This window comes from Triticum urartu, chromosome 2 (genome assembly GCF_003073215.2).
Source record: "Triticum urartu cultivar G1812 chromosome 2, Tu2.1, whole genome shotgun sequence".
Taxonomy (NCBI): domain Eukaryota; kingdom Viridiplantae; phylum Streptophyta; class Magnoliopsida; order Poales; family Poaceae; genus Triticum; species Triticum urartu.
Window position 1 is genome coordinate 435817906 of NC_053023.1, and position 15306 is coordinate 435833211.

Here is a 15306-nt window from a genome sequence, read left to right on the forward strand (position 1 = left end):
CGCCTCCCTCCGAAGACGAGGCAAGCATCGACGACGACGAGTTCGTCGTGCCAGAGGATCTTGCCGAACAAGAGCGTTTTAAACGCAGGCTCATGGCCACGGCAAGCAGCCTCAAGAAAAAGCGACAACAGCTTAGAGCTGATCAGGATTTGCTAGCTGACAGATGGACTGAAGTCCTTGCAGACGAAGAGTATGAACTCGCACGCCCCTCCAAGAGTTACCCAAAGCGCAGGCTGCTACCTCGACTAGAGGAGGAAGCACCTACAAAACCAGCGCATGACATGGCCGACCAGCCACCTCGTGGCCGCGACAGAGAGGCCTCTTGGCCCTCCACTCAAGCCATGCCCCGGCACTGCGTCAAGCATACTAAGGCACGGGAAAATGCGCCCAACCTGCGCGACATCCTGGAGGACAAGGCAAGGCAAACAAGATTGATCTACGGATCACGCAGGCGCCCCATGGCACGTGACGGTGATCATCACTCCGGACGCAATGAATCCGGCCGGGCCGAACTCAACAGACAAAGCTCCTTCGAGCTGCGTCGTGATATAGCCCAATACAGAGGCGCCGCACACCCACTATGCTTCATAGATGAAGTAATGGATCATAAAATCCCTGAGGGCTTCAAACCCGTAAACATCGAATCGTACGATGGCACAACAGATCCTGCGGTATGGATCGAGGATTATCTCCTTCATATCCACATGGCCCGCGGCGATGATCTACACACCATCAAATACCTCCCACTCAAACTTAAGGGACCGGCCCGGCATTGGCTTAACAGCTTGCCAGCAAACTCAATCGGTTCTTGGGAGGACCTGGAAGCCGCATTCCTTGACAACTTCCAGGGCACTTATGTGCGACCACTGGACGCTGATGACCTAAGCCACATAATTCAGCAGCCAGAAGAATCGGCCAGGCAATTCTGGACACGGTTCCTAACAAAGAAAAACCAGATAGTCGACTGTCCGGACGCAGAGGCCTTAGCGGCCTTCAAGCATAATATCCGTGACGAGTGGCTGGCCCGGCACCTAGGACAGGAAAAGCCGAAATCTATGGCAGCCCTCACGACACTCATGACCCGCTTTTGCGCGGGAGAAGACAGCTGGCTAGCTTGCAGTAACAACTTAACCAAGAACACTGGTAATTCTAATACCAAGGACAAAAGTGACAAGTCGCGTCGGAACAACCAAAAGCGCCGTGTTAACAGCGGCAACAACGAGGATACGGCAGTTAATGCCGGATTCCGAGGCTACAAATCCGGTCAACGGAAACAGCCATTCAAAAGAAAAACTTAGGGCCCGTCCAGTTTGGACCGAATACTCGACCGCTTGTGCCAGATACATGGCACCCCCGAAAAGCCAGCCAATCACACCAACAGGGATTGTTGGGTGTTCAAGCAGGCAGGTAAGTTAAGAGCCGAAAACAAAGACAAGGGGCTGCATAGCGACGACGAGGAGGAGCCCAGGCCGCCGAACAACAGTGGACAGAAGGGATTTCCCCCGCAAGTGCGGACGGTGAACATGATATACGCAACCAACATCCCCAAGAGGGAGCGGAAGCGTGCGTTACGGGATGTAGCCGGTCGCCCCAAAGTTCAACCCATGGTCCTCCTGCCCGATCACCTTTGATCGAAGGGACCACCCCACTAGCATCCGTCACGGCGGCTTCGCCGCATTGGTTCTAGACCCAATCATTGACGGATTTCATCTCACAAGAGTCCTCATGGACGGCGGCAGCAGCCTGAACCTGCTTTACCAGGATACAGTGCGAAAGATGGGCATAGATCCCTCGAGGATCAAGCCCACCAAAACGACCTTTAAAGGCGTCATACCAGGTGTAGAAGCCAACTGTACAGGCTCAGTTACACTAGAAGTAGTCTTCGGATCTCCGGATAACTTCCGAAGCGAGGAGTTAATCTTCGACATAGTCCCGTTCCGTAGTGGCTATCACGCACTGCTCGGGCGAACCGCATTCGCAAAATTCAACGTGGTACCGCACTATGCATACCTCAAGCTCAAGATGCCAGGCCCTAGAGGAGTAATCACGGTCAATGGGAACACTGAACACTCCCTCCGAACGGAGGAGCACACGGCAGCGCTCGCAGCAGAAGTACAAAGCAGCCTCTCTAGGAAGTTCTCCAGTTCGGCCTTCAAAAAGCCGGACACTGTCAAGCGTGCCCGGAGTACCCTACAACAAGACTGCCTGGCACATTCCGAGCTAGCGTAGCAATGCGGCCCCAACCCTAGCCCTCGCGATATAGCGAAACCAGCACTTCGCGTACATAACTACGCTCTTGAAATACCATGGGCACAGGGGAAGGGGCACTATCACGGCACACCCGAAATACGGCTTAAACCGCACCAGGGGCTGCCGGATTCCTTCTTTTTTTCTCTTACTCTCAGGACTCCATACTTCGGACGACCCGTTCGGCAATTCAACTGCCGCACAAACGATGCAAGATCCAGGGAAGCAGACAAGCCACGCCGCATTATGGAACTCCGAGGTGGTCTCTATTGCGAGAAGTATACCTGTTTTTTAATACAATTCCGCGGCCTGCCCCTGGCCAGGACATGTTAAATAGTCCAATTTATTTTGCTTATCGCACTATTTGTATCGTTCCGCTTTCATAGCAGCCTTTCTATAAACAATGCATAGCTTTTTTTTCTATTTTTTGCATTACCCTCTTTTTATATATATGTTTATTAATAACATGCTGCATCCATACACTGTGGTACGGCAAAATAAGCCAGGGGCTTCAGTACCCATCAATATGGCGTGAGAAGTCCGTCCACTTTCACAAGTGCGGCACCCCGAACTTATAGCACTATATGCATCAGCTCCGAATCATGATTTGGGTCAATAGTTGGGTTTGCCCGGCTCCTATGTTTTGGTGCCTTACATTCCGCTATATCGGCTAAGGTAGCACTAGGAGAACCACTATGATTGTGCCCCAGTTGAGCTGGGCCGAGCACCTCAATGGAGAAAGCTAAAACTGACTGTCATGATGAGGCAAGAGACCGGTCGCTATTTGAGAGGTTTTTCGAGTCCTTAAAGGCTTATGCCGCTTCGAGCGAGGAACCGCCTTTGTCCGGCCAAGGCGTGGATAGCGCCCCGAACTCGGTCTTCCGAATACTAGGGGCTTCGCCGAAATTTAAAATTATAGAGTTCTATGGCTAAGTGAGAGTGTTCAAGCATTATAGTCCGATTGCCTTGTTTGTTGTGCTGACTGCCTCCCTCGACGGACCCAATCATGGGAAAAAGAGCGCTCAGGTTTATCCCGAACACCCCAGCACTAGTGGCATGGGGGCAGAAGCCGACGAATGGGCATCTCTCAATTTTTTGATAAACGACCGCACAGAAAGTAATATTTTAAATTCAAGCATTGCTTAGCGCATATGAACAAGTTTTCAGCGCACAGGATAACACGAGCGAGTTCATTCAAAAATTACATCCTTGGTACATTCATCCGCCACAAGGCGGGCACCAGCAAGAACACCTTGTAATAGTTCTCGGGCTTGCGATGCTCCTTCCCCGGTGGCGGCCCGTCCTTCACAAGCTTCTCACCGTCCAGCTTGCCCCAGTGCACCTTTGCACAGGCAAGAGCCCTACGGGCACCTTCGATGCAGACGGAGCGCTTGATGACCTCGAGCCTTGGACAAGCCTCCACCAGCCGCCGCACCAGTCCAAAGTAGCTCCTAGGCAGGGCCTCTCCAGGCCACAGCCGAACTATGAAGCCCTTCAGGGCCTGTTCGGCCACCTTGTGGAGCTCGACCAGCTGCTTCAGCTGGTCGCTCAAGGGCACAGGGTGTCCAGCCTCAGCGTACTGAGACCAGAACACCTTCTCCGTCGAGCTGCCTTCCTCGGCTCGGTAGAATGCGGCGGCATCGGAAACGCTGCGGGGAAGATCTGCGAATGCCCCTGGAGAGTTCCGGATTCAGGTAAGTAACAAGTAGTTTACTTTTATATGTCTGCTTTGCATATAGAATGCCTTACCCGCCGCTATCTTTTTCACCACATCCAATTCCTGGAGGGCCTTCTGGGCTTCGGCCTTGGCAGATTTGGCAGTTTTAAGGGCCGCAGCAAGCTTAGACGCTCGCGTCTTCGAGTCGAGCTCCAAACTCTCATGTTTTTGCATGAGAACCTGAAGCTCTTGCCGCACCTCGCCGACCTGCGCCTCAAATTTCTCCCGCTCGGCGCGCTCCGTGGCCGCTTTCTTCTCGGCCTCGGACAGCGCCTGCTTGAGGGTCGCCACCTCAGTTGTGGCCCCTACAATAAGCAGTATACTCCTGTCATTTTTTGCAATTGCGCCTTCCTATAGGCATTTTTTCTATAAGGTATCTCTTACCTTCTTTCTCCTCGAGCTGCCGTTTGGCAAGGCCGAGCTCTCGCTCGGTCCGCTCGAGGCCCTGCTTCAGAGCACCCACCTTCGCAGTCAGTGCGGCGGTGGCCAGCAGCGAAGCCTGCATACGTATATTGACTCCTTTTTAGTTAGACTCCTGCGATATTTAATAGATCCTCTATTCGGCTTTTCTTGCCGAACGCTAGACAGAGCATCAGGGGCTACTGTCTATACGGTAATATTTTTACATATTTTTACTTACCTCGAAGCCTGTTAGAAGGCTAGCACAAGCTTCACTCAGTACGCTTTTGGCGGACCGAACCTTCTGGACCACCGTACTCATGATGGCACGGTGCTCCTCGTCAATGGAGGTGCCCATAAGCTCCTCAGCAGATTGTCCGGCGCCTCCAGTTGGACGGAGGATGCCGGCTCACTAGGCTTGCTCCTCTTGGCAGGAGTTCGCCTACCGCGGTCTGGAACCGTTGATGATTCCGGCGCAGTGTCCGGCTTAAAGCCGGACTTGGAGCCCAGGGGGGTCTTGTCCCCTTCACTCCTGGAGTCCGGGAGGTCGCCTCGCGGCTCCTCCTGGACCACCTCCTCTCGCCCCGGAGCTTGTTGCGACGCCACTTCGGCGTCATCCGCAGCACAGGGGGAAGCAGCGGGCGGAACAGAATTCACGTCCGATGAATCTAGGGAGCCGCTCGACGACTCTATGAGCCCGTCCTTGGGCGGACTGCATGATTATATCCGACATTAGGGAAAGCTGTGCAACAAAAGGAATATCACGAGTTACTCTAGTATCCGAACACTTATGATCTTGCCGGACGCTTGGCCCTGTCCGGCCACTCCTCTTCGTCCTCGTCGGCGTCGGGGACGTAGTCCGGCGGAGGGGTTTTCCTCTTCTTGGACCCCTCGGCCTCCCCTACTGGGGCGGCCTTCCTCTTCTTTCCTCCCCCCGCTGGAGGGGGAGAGGTTTCTTCTTCCTCCTCCTCGTCTTCACGGGAGGAGTGCGTCTCGGACTCGTCGGACGACGAGTCCGACACCACCATATGCCGGGAACTCTTTCGAGTCCCCGTGGCCTTCTTCTTCTTGGCCTTCTTCTCCGGCACCACATAAGGTGCCGGAACCAGCAGCTTCTCTAGGAGAGCAGGGGCTGGGTCTTCTGGCAAGGGAGCCGGACAGTTAATCTGTCCGAACTTCTCCCGCCAATCCTGTCAAAGGTGAGGGAGTTTAGATCCCGCATAGAGTCAAACTATGAAAAAACTTAACATCCTGTAAAAGATGGAAATATCTTACCTCACCAGCAGGATGCTGCGAGCTGAATCCGTGGTCTTCGGAGGCGGATGTGGGAGCCTCGGCGCCTTTGGTTAGCCCCCTCCAGACATCTTCGTACGTCGTATCGAAGAGCCTGCTCAGAGTTCGGTGCTGCGCCGGGTTGAACTCCCACAAATTGAAGTCCCGTTCTTGACACGGAAGGATCCGGCGGACGAGCATGACCTGGATTACGTTGACAAGCTTGAGCTGATTGTTCACCAGGGACTAGATGCATTTTTGCAGTCCAGTCAACTCTTCTTCGTCGCCCCATGACAAGATCGTCTCCTTCCAGGACGTGAGCCGCCTAGGGGGTCCGGATCGGAATTCAGGGGCTGCGATCCACTTCGGATCGCGTGGCTCGGTGATGTAAAACCACCCTGACTGCCACCCCTTCAAGGTCTCCCCAAAGGAGCCCTCGAGCCATAGGACGTTGGCAATTTTGCCCGCCATGGCACCTCCGCACTCCGCCTGGTTGCCGCGCACCACCTTTGGCTTGACGTTGAAGGTCTTGAGCCAGAGGCCGAAATGGGGGCGAATGCACAGGAAAGCCTCGCACACGACGATAAACGCCGAGATATTGAGGATGAAGTTCGGGGCCAGATCGTGGAAATCTAGGCCATAGTAGAACATGAGCCCGCGGATAAATGGGTGGAGAGGAAAACCCATTCCGCGGAGGAAGTGGGGAAGAAATACTACCCTCTCATGGGGCCTTGGGGTGGGGAGAAGCTGCCCCTCCTCAGGAAGCCGGTGCGCGATGTCTTTGGACAAGTATCCGACCTTCCTTAACCTTTTGACATGGCCCTCCGTGATGGAGGAGACCATCCACTTGCCTCCCGCTCCAGACATTGTTGGAGAGGGTTGAGGTAGGAAGTGCGGGCTTGGGCGCTGGAGCTCGGGTGCGCAGAAGATGGGTAGGCAAAGGAGGAAGAAGGCGTAGGTAAAAAGGTGGATCCTTATCCCCTTATATGGGCGGATGCGACTATGCATCCCCACCAGCCTAGTAACACTCGCTTGCCTCCCAAGCGCCGTGATAAGTGGCGCGGTTGGGTTACCCACATCCGTATTAACGAGAATCCCGTAAACAAAGGGGACACGATCTCTGCTTTGACAAGACGTGCCAAGGAAACCGCCTCGCAAAACACGCTGAGGTGGAGAAGTGAAAACGATTCGAATAAAGGCTTGGCCGTAGTGTGATGTCACGCTGCGGAATACATCAGCAGATTAGATTTGTGTTAATATTATTCTCTCTATGGCAATACGTGGAAGCTTATTTTGCAGAGCCGGACACTACTCTTGGTGTTTACAAACTTTTATGAAGAATTTGGAGGAGGAACCCGCCTTGCAATGCTGAAGACAATTTGCGCGCCGGACTCGTCGTCATTGAAGCCTGGTTCAGGGGCTACTGAGGGAGTCCTGGATTAGGGGGTGTTCGGGTAGCTGGACTATACCTTCAGCCAGACTCCAGGACTATGAAGATACAAGATTGAAGACTTCGTCCCGTGTCCGGATGGGACTTTCCTTGGCGTGGAAGGCAAGCTTGGCGATGTGGATATTCAAGATCTCCTACCATTGTAACCGACTTTGTGTAACCCTAACCCTCTCCGGTGTCTATATAAACCGGAGGGTTTTAGTCCGTAGGACAACTTCATCATACAACAATCATACCATAGGCTAGCTTTTAGGGTTTAGCCTCCTTGATCTCGTGGTAGATCTACTCTTGTACTACCCATATCATCAATATTAATCAAGCAGGACGTAGGGTTTTACCTCCATCAAGAGGACCCAAACCTGGGTAAAACATTGTGTCCCTTGTCTCCTGTTACCATCCGGCCTAGACGCACAGTTCGGGACCCCCTACCCGAGTTCCGCCGGTTTTGACACCGACAACGACGCCCGCCACCGGATCGACCGTCTCCATCGATCCCTGGCGCTTGAAGAAGAAGATGAGTTGGGTCCACCGTGCTTCGGCCCCCGCATCTGAGACGAGCCCTTTCCCAAAGGGTTCACGCTCCCCAGAGACACACCCAAATACACCGGCTCCGTGAAGCCGGAAGACTAGCTGGTCGACTACTCCACGGCCGTCAGCATAGCAAACGGCAACAAGCGTGTTGCAGTGAAGTACGTTCCGCTCATGCTCCAAGGCACGGCCCGAACTTGGCTAAATATCTTGAGGCCCCGCAGCATCAACAGTTGGGTCGACTTCACCGAAGCCTTCGTCCGCAACTTCACCAGCACGTACAAGCGGCCTCCCAAGCCTCGCCAGCTCTACTTATGTGTGCAGGGCCCCAGCGAGTCAACCCGCGACTACCTCACGCGCTGGGCCGAGCTTCGCAACTCCTGCGAAGGCGTGCACGAGGTGCAGGCTATCGAGTACTTCACCACGGGATGCCAAGAGGGCACCCTCCTCAAGCACAAGCTTCTCTGTGACGAGCCGGAAACCCTCGACGAGCTGCTGATCATAGCAGACAAGTACGCCATGGCTGACTCCTCCATGAAGACGGAAATTCAAGTCAGCGCAACTGGCAAAGTGGCTCCTCAGGCTCCCCGAACCCCGGCCGGAGACACCAGTCGGCGTCAACCACAGAACGACCATAAGCGCAAAGCCCCACCGCCGACTTCCACCAGCCGGCAGGTGGCGACAATCGAAAATCAGCAGCCAGAAGGGCAGCCCCTGCCCAAGCACCAGAAGGGCGGCAAGTCCAACTGGCAGCCGGCTTTCTCATATGAGCAGGCTCTGGATGGACCTTGCAAGTTCCACAGTGGTGTGAAGCCATCCAACCACACCACTCGGAAATGCCACTGGCTCACTAGGATAGCCAAGGGAGACGGGCTTTTGCCTCCTCCACCTGCGGTGCAGCCGCCTCCTCCGCCCCAGCAGCCGGCGGTCAGATCAGTCGGCGCAGTACAAGACGAGTACCTAGAAGAGCAGGGAGCATACGTCGTGTTCACCAGTGTGGCCGGCGATTGACGCAGCAGGCGACTGCAGCAGCACGAGGTGAATGCAGTAGCAACTGACGCCCCAGAGTTCATGCACTGGTCTGAGAAGCCCATCAGCTGGAGCCGAGCTGACCACCCAGAAGTGATGCCCAAACCCGGCTCCTACGCTTTGGTTTTGGACGCCACCTTTTCCACGGATAAGCGAGCTGCTCGCTTTTCGAGAGTCCTGATAGGCGGCGGCAGCAGCATCAACATCCTTTACAAAGACACCATGGAGAAGTTAGGAATCAGGCAGAGGCAACTACAGTCCAGCCGGACGGTGTTCCATGGCATAGTTCCTGGCCTTTCCCGCTCGCCAATCGGCACGATCTTGATCGATGTCATCTTCGGAGACAAAGATCATTTCCGCCGAGAGTCGATATGGTTCGAGTTGGTGGACCTAGAGAGCCCATACCATGCGCTGCTTGGCCGGCCAACCCTAGCCAGGTTCATGGCCGTACCCCACTATGCCTACCTCAAGATGAAGATGCCGAGTTCCAAGGGGATCCTGACCATAAATGGTGACTACAAGAAGTCGTCCGCCTATGCATCAGAGAGCAGTCGGCTAGCCGAATCCCTTGTGATCGCAGCTGAGAAGCGGCTGCTAGATCGAGTTGTGGCAATGGCAAGCAAGCAGCCAGAGATGCCGCCTGACCCCAGAGAGTCGGAAGCTGGGGGCTCGTTCAAGACGGCCAAGGAAACAAAGATGATACCTTTGGACCCAGAGCACCCAGAGAGGTATGCTGTCGTAGGCGCCCACCTCGACAGCAAATAGGAAGGCGAGCTCGTCGATTTCCTCCGTGAGAATCGAGACATCTTCGCATGGTCCCCCAAGGACATGCCAGGTGTCCCGACGGAATTTGCCGAGCACAAATTACACGTCCGATCTGATGCCAAACTAGTCAGATAGCCTTTGCGCCGCTTGTCTGAGGAGAAGAGGAGAGTTGTTGGAGAAGAGATAGCCCGGTGATATGTCTCCAATGTATCTATAATTTTTGATTGCTCCATGCTATATTATCTACTGTTTTGGACTATATTGGGCTTTATTTTCCACTTTTATATTATTTTTGGGACTAACCTATTAACCGGAGGCCTAGCCCAGAATTGCTGTTTTTTTTGCCTATTTCAGTGTTTTGGATAAACAGAATATCAAACGGATTTCAAACGGAATAAAATCTTCGGGAACGTGATTTTCTCACCAAACGTGATCCAGGAGACTTGGACCCTACTGCAAGGGATCAAAGAGGAGGTCACGAGGGTGGGGGGCGCCCCCCTAGGGCGCGCCCCTGCCTCGTGGGCCCCTCGGTGCTCCACCGACGTACTCCTTCCTCCTATATATACAGACGTACCCCCAAACGATCAGAACAGGAGCCAAAAACCTAATTCCACCACCGCAACTTTCTGTATCCACGAGATCCCATCTTGGGGCCTGTTCCGGAGCTCCGCCGGAAGAGGGCCGTCATCACGGAGGGCTTCTACATCATCCTAGCCCCTCCGATGAAGTGTGAGTAGTTTACCTCAGACCTTCGGGTCCATAGTTAGTAGCTAGATGGCTTCTTCTCTCTCTTTGAATCTCAATACAAAGTTCTCCCCCTCTCTTGTGGAGATATATTCGATGTAATCTTCTTTTTGCGGTGTGTTTGTTGAGACCGATGAATTGTGGGTTTATGATCAAGTCTATCTATGAATAATATTTGAATCTTTTCTGAATTCTTTGATGTATGATTGGTTATCTTTGCAAGTCTCTTCGAATTATCCGTTTGGTTTGGCCAACTAGAATGGTAGTTCTTGCCATGGGAGAAGTGCTTAGCTTTGGGTTTGATCTTGCGGTGTCCTTACCCAGTGACACAAGGGGCAGAAAGGCACGTATTGTATCGTTTCCATCGAGGATAACAAGATGGGGTTTATTTCATATTGCATGAATTTATCTCTCTACATCATGTCATCTTGCTTAAGGCGTTACTCTGTTTTTAACTTAATACTCTAGATGCATGCTGGATAGCGGTCGATGAGTGGAGTAATAGTAGTAGATGCAGAATCGTTTCGATCTACTTGTCACGGACATGATGCCTATATACATGATCATGCCTAGATATTCTCATAATTATGCTCAATTCTATCAATTGCTCAACAGTAATTTGTTCACCCACCGTAGAATACTTATGCTCTTGAGAGAAGCCACTAGTGAAACCTATGGCCCCCGGGTCTATTCTCATCATATCAATCTCCATCACTTTAATATTGTTTTTCTTTTTTACTTTGCTTTTACTTTTTACTTTGCATCTTTATACCAAAAATACCAAAAATATTATATCTATCAGATCTCACTCTCGTAAGTGACCGTGAAGGGCTTGACAACCCCTAATCGCGTTGGTTGCGAGTAGCTATCGCTTTGTGCAGGTACGAGGGACTTGAGCGTGGGCTCCTACTGGATTGATACCTTGGTTCTCAAAAACTGAGGGAAATACTTACGCTACTCTGCTGCATCATCCCTTCCTCTTTGGGGAAAACCAATGCAAGCTCAAGACGTAGCAAGAAGGATTTATGGCGCCGTTGCCGGGGAGTCTACGCGAAAAAGTCAATATACCAAGTACCCATCACAATCCCTATCTCTCGTGTTATATTATTTGCCATTTGCCTCTCATTTTCCTCTCCCCCAATTCACCCTTGCCGTTTTATTCGCCCTCTCTCTCTATTTGCCTCTTTTTGCCCGTTTGCTTTTTGTTTGCTCGTGTGTTAGATTGCTTGTTTGTCGCGATGGCTCAAGATACTACTAAATTGTGTGACTTCACCAATACCAATAATAATGATTTCCTTAGCACTCCGATTGCTCCTCTTACCGATGCTGAATCTTGTGAAATTAATACTGCTTTGTTGAATCTTGTTATGAAAGATCAATTCGCCGGCCTTCCTAGTGAAGATGCCGCTACTCATCTAAATAGCTTCGTTGATTTATGTGATATGCAAAAGAAAAAAGATGTCAATAATGATGTCGTTAAATTGAAGCTATTTCCTTTTTCGCTTAGAGATCGTGCTAAAGCTTGGTTTTCATCTTTGCCTAAGAATAGTATTGATTCATGGAACAAGTGCAAAGATGCTTTTATCTCTAAGTATTTTCCTCCCGCTAAGATCATCTCTCTTAGAAACGATATAATGAACTTTAAACAACTTGATCATGAACATGTTGCACAAGCTTGGGAGAGAATGAAATTAATGATACGTAATTGCCCTACTCATGGTTTTAATTTGTGGATGATTATACAAAATTTTTATGCCGGATTGAATTTTGCTTCTAGAAATCGTTTAGATTCGGCTGCGGGAGGCACTTTTATGGAAATCACTTTAGGAGATGCTACTAAACTCCTAGATAATATTATGGTTAATTATTCTCAATGGCATACTGAAAGAACTTCTAATAAAAAAGTGCATGCGATAGAAGAAATTAATGTGTTGAGTGGAAAGATGGATGAACTTATGAAATTATTTGCTACTAAGAGTGTTTCTTCTGATCCTGATGATATGCCTTTGCCTACTTTGATTGATAATAACAATGAATCTATGGATGTGAATTTTGTTGGTAGGAATAATTTTGGTAACAACGCTTATAGAGGGAATTTTAATCCTAGGCCATATCCTAGTAATCCTTCTAATAATTATGGGAATTCCTACAACAACTCTTATGGAAATTATAATAAGATACCCTCTGATTTTGAATCTAATATTAAAGAATTTATTTCTTCGCAAAAGAATTTTTATGCTATGATTGAAGAAAAATTGCTTAAGATTGATGATTTGGCTAGGAACGTTGATAGAATTGTTCTTGATGTTGATGCTTTGAAACTTAGATCTATTCCACCTAAGCATGATATTAATGAGTCTCTAAAAGCCATGAGAATTTCAATTGATGAGTGTAAAGAAAGAACCGCTAGGATGTATGCTTCCAAAGATGCTTTATTAAAGCATGTTCTTCCAATTCCTATGAAAATCAAGATGAAGATCTAAAAGTTATTGATGTGTATCCAATTAAATCTTTATTTTGCAATATGAATCTTGATGAAACTGAATATGATCTTCCTTTACCTAGAAGGCGTTCTAAAAATTCGGAGTATTTAGATCTTAATGATGAAATTGATGAACGTGGGATTGAAAGAAATAAAAATGTTGCTAAACCCACTATATTGGATTTCGAGGAATTTAATTATGAAATTTGCTCTTTGATTGATTGTGTTTCCTTGTTTCAATCCGTGCTAAATTCTCCACATGCTTATAGTCGAAATAAAGCCTTCACCGAACATATTGTTGATGCCTTGATGCAATCTTATGAAGAAAAACTTGAGTTGAAAGTTTATATCCCTAGATAACTCTATGATGAGTGGGAACCAACTATTAAAATTAAAATTAAAGATCATGAGTTTTAAGCTTTGTGTGATTTGGGTGCTAGTGTCTCTACTATTCCCAAGACTTTGTGTGATTTACTAGATTTCCGTAACTTTGATGATTGCTCTCTAAACTTGCATCTTGCGGATTCCACTGTTAAGAAACCTATGGGAAGAATTAATGATGTTCTTATTGTTGCAAATAGGAATTATGTGCCCGTAAATTTCATTTTTCTTGATATAGATTGCAATCCTTCTTGCCCTATTATTCTTGGTAGACCTTTCCTTAGAACGGTTGGTGCGATTATCGATATGAAGGAAGGGAATATTAGATTTCAATTTCCATTAAAAAAGGGCATGGAACACTTTCCAAGAAAGAAAATAAAATTACCATAAGAAACTATCATGATATCCACTTATGGATTGCCTACCAAAGATGGCAATACTTAGATCTATCCTTGCTTGTTATGCCTAGCTAGGGGCGTTAAACGATAGCGCTTGTTGGGAGGCAACCCAATTTTACTTTTATTCCTTGCATTTTGCTCCTGTTTAGTAATAAATAAATTATTTAGCCTCTGTTTTGGTTGTGTTTTTTGTGTTTAATTAGTGTTTGTGCCGAGTAGAACCGTTGGGAAGACTTGGGGAAAGTCTTGTTGAACTTGCTGTAAAAAACAGAAACTTTAGCGCTCACGAGAACTGCTGTCATTTTTATTTGAAGAGTGCTATTTAGTTAATTATTTTTGAAGATGATTAATAGATAAATTCCTAACGTCCATCAATTTATTTTATAATTTTTTGGGTTCCAGATCTTGGGCTAACTACAGATTACTATAGACTGTTCTGTTTTTGACAGATTCTGTTTTTCGTGTGTTGTTTTGCTTATTTTGATGAATCTATGGCTAGTAAAATAGTTTATAATCCATAGAGAAGTTGGAATACAGTAGGTTTAACACCAATATAAATAAAGAATGAGTCCATTACAGTACCTTGAAGTGGTCTTTTGTTTTCTGTCACTAACGGAGCTCACGAGTTTTCTATTTTGAGTTTTGTGTTGTGAAGTTTTCAAGTTTTGGGTGAATTCTTTTGATGGATCATGGAACAAGGAGTGTCAAGAGCCTAAGCTTGGGGATGCCCATGGCACCCCCAAGATAATCCAAGGACACCAAAAAGTCAAAGCTTGGGGATGCCCCGGAAGGCATCCCCTCTTTCGTCCACTTCCATCGGTAATTTACTTGGAGCTATATTTTTATTCACCAACATGATATGTGTTTTGCTTGGAGCGTCTTGTATTATTTGTGTCTTTGTTTTTTAGTATGCCACAATCATCCTTGCTGTACACACCTTTTGAGAGAGCCATACATGAATTAAAATTTGATAGAATACTCTATGTGCTTCACTTATATCTTTTGAGCGTAGTAGTTTTGCTCTATGTGCTTCACTTATATCCTTTGAGCGTAGTAGTTTTGCTCTATGTGCTTCACTTATATCTTTTGAGCGTAATAGTTTTGCTCTATGTGCTTCACTTATATCCTTTGAGCTAGATAATTTTGCTCTATGTTCCTCACTTAGATCTTTTAGAGCACTGTGGTGGATTCGTTTTAAAGAAACTATTGATCTCTCATGCTTCACTTAAATTATTTTGACAGTCTCTTAATAGCATGGTAATTTGCTTAATAATAATATGCTTGGTATTCAAGATTTGTGAAACTTTCCTTTGAGTGTGTTGAATACTAAGAAAAGATTGAAGCATGATAATTGTTTTGAGATATGGAGGTGATAATATTAAAGTCATGCTAGTTGAGTAATTGTGAATTTAAAGAATACTTGTGTTGAAGTTTGTGATTCCCGTAGCATGCATGTATGGTGAACCGTTATGTGATGAAGTCGGAGCATGATTTATTTATTGATTGTCTTACTTATGAGTGGCGGTCGGGGACGAGCGATGGTCTTTTCCTACCAATCTATCCCCCTAGGAGCATGCGCGTAATACTTTTCTTTGATAACTTCTAGATTTTTGCAATAAGTATATGAGTTCTTTATGACTAATGTTGAGTCCATGGATCATACGCACTCCCACCCTTACACCCTTGCTAGCCTCTCTAATACCATGCAACTTTCGCTGATATCATACACCTACCATATACCTTCCTCAAAACAGCCACCATACCTACCTATTATGGCATTTCCATAGCCATTCTGAGATATATTGCCATGCAACTTTTCACCATCTAGTTTATCATGACACATCCATCATTGTCATATTGCTTAGCATGATCATGTAGTTGACATAGTATTTGT